This window comes from Oncorhynchus mykiss, chromosome 26 (genome assembly GCF_057628025.1).
Source record: "Oncorhynchus mykiss isolate SJ-2025 chromosome 26, ASM5762802v1, whole genome shotgun sequence".
NCBI classification, from domain to species: domain Eukaryota; kingdom Metazoa; phylum Chordata; class Actinopteri; order Salmoniformes; family Salmonidae; genus Oncorhynchus; species Oncorhynchus mykiss.
In genome coordinates, this window is record NC_143047.1 from 32,767,501 (window position 1) to 32,774,976 (window position 7,476).

The 7,476-nt window shown below is 43.0% G+C and overlaps 1 protein-coding gene across 1 annotated transcript in view; it reads right to left on the minus strand.

Annotated features, from left to right (window-relative positions):
• Nucleotides 1-4,623, minus strand: part of LOC118944452 (butyrophilin subfamily 1 member A1-like) — a 15,198-nt gene extending 10,575 nt beyond the window's left edge. The window contains exon 1 of the mRNA XM_090222740.1: nt 4,523-4,623. The gene's annotated coding sequence lies outside the window, so the exon portion shown is untranslated. The remainder of the gene's footprint in view (nt 1-4,522) is intronic.
• Between the last annotated feature and the right edge of the window lie 2,853 nt (nt 4,624-7,476).

Genomic DNA, 7,476 nt, shown 5'->3' on the forward strand with positions numbered 1-7,476 from the left:
ATCGTTAGTATTCAGCTAACCACGGTTTGTGGTCATCAGCTATCCTTTAGCTCGAAAATCTATCGCCAGTTTTGTACGGCGCTGCGCGGCTCGGAACGGAACATACCGGACCAATTTTTCTCTCCATGTCCCTGGATTTCAACTGCTCTCTGGACATTCATACCCGGATCTCACAGCTAGCTAGCTGCTATCCGTGTGACAGTCGGCTTTCGTCGATTCCGGAGCAAACATCGATTGTTCCGGTGCTAGCCAGCTCCGTCAATCACTCCTGAGTTCCATCATTCACTCCTGGGCTGCAGTCACCTATCCGGACCCGTTTCACTGCCTACGCGGAGCCCCACCGGGCCTTCACAACTGGACTGCCGACGTTATCTACCTGAAGGAGATCCGGCTGGCTCCTCTGTCGCGACGTTACCTGAACGCCCATCTGCGGCCCGCTAACCGTTAGCTGTCTTACCGGCTGCTATTCTGAATAGATAATCGGACAATTTATTTATTTTTCTTATGTTTTCTTCTCGGGCCTCTATAACTATATCTATTGTTCTTATTTTTGTTGTTGTTGTGTGATTTGGATTAATCCCCTCTACCTCACGGAACCCCACTAATCTACTGACCGAACGCAAGAGGTGGCTAACAACAGACTCCATCCTATGCTAGCTTGCTACCGGTTGGCCTGGCTAGCTGTCTAAATCGCTGTGACCCTCAACCAACCTCTCCACTCACTGGACCCTTTTGATCACTCGACTAAGCATGCCTCTCCTTAATGTCAATATGTCTTGTCCATTGCTGTTCTGGTTAGTGTTTATTGGCTTATTTCACTGTAGAGCCTCTAGTCCTGCTCACTATACCCTATCCAACCTATTAGTTCCACCACCCACACATGCAATGACATCTCCTGGTTTCAATGATGTTTCTAGAGACAATATCTCTCTCTTCATCACTCAATACCTAGGTTTACCTCCACTGTATTCACATCCTACCTTACCTTTGTCTGTACATTATACCTTGATGCTATTTTATCGCCCCCAGAAACCTCCTTTTACTCTCTGTTCCAGACGTTCTAGACGACCAATTCTTATTGCTTTTAGTCGCACCCTTATTCTACTCCTCCTATGTTCCTCTGGCGATGTAGAGGTGAATCCAGGCCCTGCAGTGCCTAGCTCCACTCCTATTCCCCAGGCGCTCTCTTTTGACGACTTCTGTAACCGTAATAGCCTTGGTTTCATGCATGTTAACATTAGAAGCCTCCTCCCTAAGTTTGTTCTATTTACTGCTTTAGCACACTCTGCCAACCCGGATGTTCTAGCTGTGTCTGAATCCTGGCTTAGGAAGACCACCAAAAATTCAGACATTTTAATTCCAAACTACAACATTTTCAGACAAGATAGAACTGCCAAAGGGGGCGGTGTTGCAATCTACTGCAAAGATAGCCTGCAGAGTTCTGTCCTACTATCCAGGTCTGTACCCAAACAATTTGAACTTCTACTTTTAAAAATCCACCTCTCCAAAAACAAGTCTCTCACCGTTGCCGCCTGCTATAGACCACCCTCTGCCCCCAGCTGTGCTCTGGACACCATATGGGAACTGATTGCCCCCCATCTATCTTCAGAGCTCGTGCTGCTAGGCGACCTAAACTGGAACATGCTTAACACCCCAGCCATCCTACAATCTAAACTTGATGCCCTCAATCTCACACAAATTATCAATGAACCTACCAGGTACCTCCCCAAAGCCTTAAACATGGGCACCCTCATAGATATCATCCTAACCAACTTCCCCTCTAAATACACCTCTGCTGTCTTCAACCAAGATCTCAGCGATCACTGCCTCATTGCCTGCATCCGTAATGGGTCAGCGGTCAAACGACCTCCTCTCATCACTGTAAAACGCTCCCTGAAACACTTCAGCGAGCAGGCCTTTCTAATCGACCTGGCCGGGGTATCCTGGAAGGATATTGACCTCATCCCGTCAGTAGAGGATGCCTGGATATTTTTTAAAAATGCCTTCCTAACCATCTTAAATAAACATGCCCCATTCAAGAAATTTAGAACCAGGAACAGATATAGCCCTTGGTTCTCCCCAGACCTGACTGCCCTTAACCAACACAAAAACATCCTATGGCGTTCTGCATTAGCATCGAACAGCCCCCGTGATATGCAGCTGTTCAGGGAAGCTAGAAACCATTATACACAGGCAGTTAGAAAAGCCAAGGCTAGCTTTTTCAAGCAGAAATTTGCTTCTTGCAACACTAACTCAAAAAAGTTCTGGGACACTGTAAAGTCCATGGAGAATAAGAACACCTCCTCCCAGCTGCCCACTGCACTGAAGATAGGAAACACTGTCACCACTGATAAATCCACCATAATTGAAAATTTCAATAAGCATTTTTCTACTGCTGGCCATGCTTTCCACCTGGCTACTCCTACCCCTGTCAACAGCACTGCACCCCCAACAGCAACTCGCCCAAGCCTTCCCCATTTCTCCTTCTCCCAAATCCATTCAGCTGATGTTCTGAAAGAGCTGCAAAATCTGGACCCCTACAAATCAGCCGGGCTAGACAATCTGGACCCTTTCTTTATAAAATTATCTGCCGAAATTGTTGCCACCCCTATTACTAGCCTGTTCAACCTCTCTTTCGTGTCGTCTGAGATTCCCAAAGATTGGAAAGCAGCTGCGGTCATCCCCCTCTTCAAGGGGGGGGACACTCTTGACCCAAACTGCTACAGACCTATATCTATCCTACCATGCCTTTCTAAGGTCTTCGAAAGCCAAGTCAACAAACAGATTACCGACCATTTTGAATCTCACCATACCTTCTCTGCTATGCAATCTGGTTTCAGAGCTGGTCATGGGTGCACCTCAGCCACGCTCAAGGTCCTAAACGATATCTTAACCGCCATCGATAAGAAACATTACTGTGCAGCCGTATTCATTGATCTGGCCAAGGCTTTCGACTCTGTCAATCACCACATCCTCATCGTCAGACTCAACAGCCTTGGTTTCTCAAATGATTGCCTCGCCTGGTTCACCAACTACTTCTCTGATAGAGTTCAGTGTGTCAAATCGGAGGGTCTGTTGTCCGGACCTCTGGAAGTCTCTATGGGGGTGCCACAGGGTTCAATTCTTGGACCGACTCTCTTCTCTGTATACATCAATGAGGTCGCTCTTGCTGCTGGTGAGTCTCTGATCCACCTCTACGCAGACGACACCATTCTGTATACTTCCGGCCCTTCTTTGGACACTGTGTTAACAACCCTCCAGGCAAGCTTCAATGCCATACAACTCTCCTTCCGTGGCCTCCAATTGCTCTTAAATGCAAGTAAAACTAAATGCATGCTCTTCAACCGATCGCTACCTGCACCTACCCGCCTGTCCAACATCACTACTCTGGACGGCTCTGACTTAGAATACGTGGACAACTACAAATACTTAGGTGTCTGGTTAGACTGTAAACTCTCCTTCCAGACCCATATCAAACATCTCCAATCCAAAGTTAAATCTAGAATTGGCTTCCTATTTCGCAACAAAGCATCCTTCACTCATGCTGCCAAACATACCCTTGTAAAACTGACCATCCTACCAATCCTCGACTTTGGCGATGTAATTTACAAAATAGCCTCCAATACCCTACTCAACAAATTGGATGCAGTCTCTCACAGTGCAATCCGTTTTGTCACCAAAGCCCCATATACTACCCACCATTGCGACCTGTACGCTCTCGTTGGCTGGCCCTCGCTTCATACTCGTCGCCAAACCCACTGGCTCCATGTCATCTACAAGACCCTGCTAGGTAAAGTCCCCCCTTATCTCAGCTCGCTGGTCACCATAGCATCTCCCACCTGTAGCACACGCTCCAGCAGGTATATCTCTCTAGTCACCCCCAAAACCAATTCTTTCTTTGGCCGCCTCTCTTTCCAGTTCTCTGCTGCCAATGACTGGAACGAACTACAAAAATCTCTGAAACTGGAAACACTTATCTCCCTCACTAGCTTTAAGCACCAACTGTCAGAGCAGCTCACAGATTACTGCACCTGTACATAGCCCACCTATAATTTAGCCCTATCAACTACCTCTTTCCCAACTGTATTTTATTTATTTATTTATTTTGCTCCTTTGCACCCCATTATTTTTATTTCTACTTTGCACATTCTTCCATTGCAAAACTACCATTCCAGTGTTTTACTTGCTATATTGTATTTACCTTGCCACCAAGGCCTTTTTTGCCTTTACCTCCCTTCTCACCTCATTTGCTCACATTGTATATAGACTTGTTTATACTTTATTATTGACTGTATGTTTGTTTTACTCCATGTGTAACTCTGTGTTGTTGTATCTGTCGAACTGCTTTGCTTTATCTTGGCCAGGTCGCAATTGTAAATGAGAACTTGTTCTCAACTAGCCTACCTGGTTAAATAAAGGTAAAATAAATAAAAAAAATAAAAAATTATTAGTATAAAGCATTTCTGCCATTAACTATATTTTCTCTGACAGCTTTAAACATATATATATAAATAATACTTACGATTAGATACACGCAGATCACAATTGAGAAGAGTTTGGCTTAAAGCTCGCTGGCCTGTGGGGAAAGACTGGAGAGAAAATAAATCTGGTGTGTCTACTGCAAGGCAGGGAAGTAGCTTCAACATAACTTGTTATTCTTGTAGATGAGATGGAATCTACACTTTAATCAGCTTGAGTTAACTTATGAGGAAGTAGGTGAGAGGTGGCATACTTTCTGGAAACAAAACTCTGATAAACTGGCTACAATGAGATGTCACACATAGAGATCACAGGAGGCTGGTAAGGGGAGGACAGCTCATAATAATGGCTGCAATGGAGTAAATGGAACTGTATCAGCAACATGAAAACCAGGTCTTTCATGTGTTTGAGACCATTCTATTAATTCCATTCCAGCCATTAATATGAGTCTGTCCTCCCAAATGAACGTGCCAGCAGCCACCTGTGAGAGATGCAAGCAATCGCTGAGGGATCCTCCACTTCCCTAAACCTGTTGTTTGTTCACTTTCACTGGATGTTTTTCTTACTCTCCTTTCATTTTTTAACTGTGTCCTCTTTATATTACCATCCATATGTCACATATTGATTGTGGCATCCACAATCAATATGTGAACCAGACATTCTGTTTATGAGTGTAGGGTTTGTATCAGTGTTTGGTTTATATTCTATACCAGAGGTTCTCAACCTTTTGTAGATTCTCTACCACCAATCACATTTGGACCTGTCTGAAGTACCTTGTCATGTGTGTGTGACAGGACATGAAAACATTTAGGTTTACTTGTAATACTGTTTGTCTACATATCATTTAATGATACAAACAAGAGAACTATGGCCTTATTGCACTGATATCAAGTTGACACTAGAGGGCAGTAGACAAACACTGATCACAGGGACATGCCATTGCAGAGATGGAAGAGGAAGTGGGATATGCTACAGCCTCATTTTTTTTCCAATGGAAGTCAATGAACTCAGCCTATGGGAGAGCCGCCCCCTTAAGTAGACCGGAAATGACAACTTTTTGTAATTTGTAAACGACGGTAGTCAACTATCTTCATTTATCCACCATCTTTGGTCATGTCAGACAGCCCGTGGTGCTGTAGAGGTTAAAGCACGTGATCATGTAGGGAAATACGTACTAGTCATATTATCCTATTTCAGCTCATATTAATAAGAAATAATGTGGTACTACTGACTATTATATCATGTTGCCTACATAAACTCAGCAAAAAAGGAAACAGACCTTTTTCAGGACCCTGTCTTTCAAAGATAATTTGTAAAAATCCAAACAACTTCACAGATCTTCATTGTAAAGGGTTTAAACACTGTTGCCCATGCTTGTTCAATGAACCATAAACAATTAATGAACCTGTGGAACGGTCGTTAATAAGACACTAACAGCTTACAGACGGTATGCAATTATGGTCACAGTTCTGAAAACCTAGGACACTAAGGCCTTTCTACTGACTGAAAAACACCAAAAGAAAGATGCCCAGGGTCCCTGCTCTTCTGCGTGAACGTGCCTTAGGCATGCTGCAAGGAGGCATGTCTGTGGAACTTGTTCAGTTTATGTCTCAGTTGTTGAATCTTGTTATGTTCATACAAATATTTACACATGTTAAGTTTGCTGAAAATAAAAGCAGTTGACAGTGAGAGGATGTTTCTTTTTTTTGCTGTGTTTATTTAGCAACTGCCTGATACTGTAACCAAACGGTGCTCTACATCATGGTGCTATGTGTCCTGGTCAAATGCAGTGCACTATATTATGGGGTGTAGTAGGGTATAGTTTGAGATGAACCCTCAGAGTTCCACCATACCAGTCTCAGAGCAGTGCAGAATACTGTATTACCCTGTTAACACTACTGGGCCAAACCAAACTGTACTGGTTGGCTCTGATATTTACCTTCCACATGGTCCTGTCCATTACGGTTCCAGAAATTATGTTAAATGTGTAACCAGACATTCTGTTTATGAGTGTAGGGTTTGTATCAGTGTTTGGTTTGTATTCTATACCAGAGGTTCTCAACCTTTTGTAGATTCTCTACCACCAATCACATTTGGACCTGTCTGAAGTACCTTGTCATGTGTGTGTGACAGGACATGAAAACATTTAGGTTTACTTGTAATACTGTTTGTCTACATATCATTTAATGATACAAATAATGTAATAAAGATAACAATCATTATAACATGATTACCATTTCTATTGTAATTATTGACTATAGAGGGGGTAGTTGTGAAATGTGGAATATGTTAGCCATGTCATGCAATCTGGAGCCTTCATTATATCAAATACTGGGGTGGCAGGTAGCGTAGTGGTTAGAGCGTTGGGCCAGTAACCGAAAGGTTGCTAGATCAAATCCCTGAGCTGACAAGGTAAAAATCTGTTGTTCTGCCCCTGAACAAGGCTGTTAACCCACTGTTCCTAGGCTGTCATTGTAAATAAGAATTTTTTCTTAACTGACTTGACTAGTTAATGAAGGTTAAATAAAAAATAAGGGACCATTCCAACTAACAGTAAATCTTGGGAGATGGAGAAAGAGAGGAGACAGTGTGAGGGTTGACAGTGAAAGAGTAGAGACAATGAAAGAGAGGTGACATTACAGTGTAAGAGAGGAGACATTGAAGGAGCAGGAGTGGCTTCAAGACAAGTCTCTGAATGTCCTTGAGTGGCCCAGCCAGAGCCTGGACTTGAATCCGATTAAACATCTCTGGCGAAAGCTGAAAATAGCTGTGCAAGGGTGGAGACAGTACCACTTAAGTATTCCTAATCACTCAGGTGAACTTAAAATGTAAAATATGAATGGGAATATACTTCAGTTAGATTTGAATCATAAGAATTTCAAGGGGTGCTTTGGAGAATGTTTTGGAGAAAAATATTTTTTTCCTTTATTTCACATTTATTTTCTTCAATCATTTTACTTCAATTAAAGGTTGGATTTATTTATTTATTTACAGCCC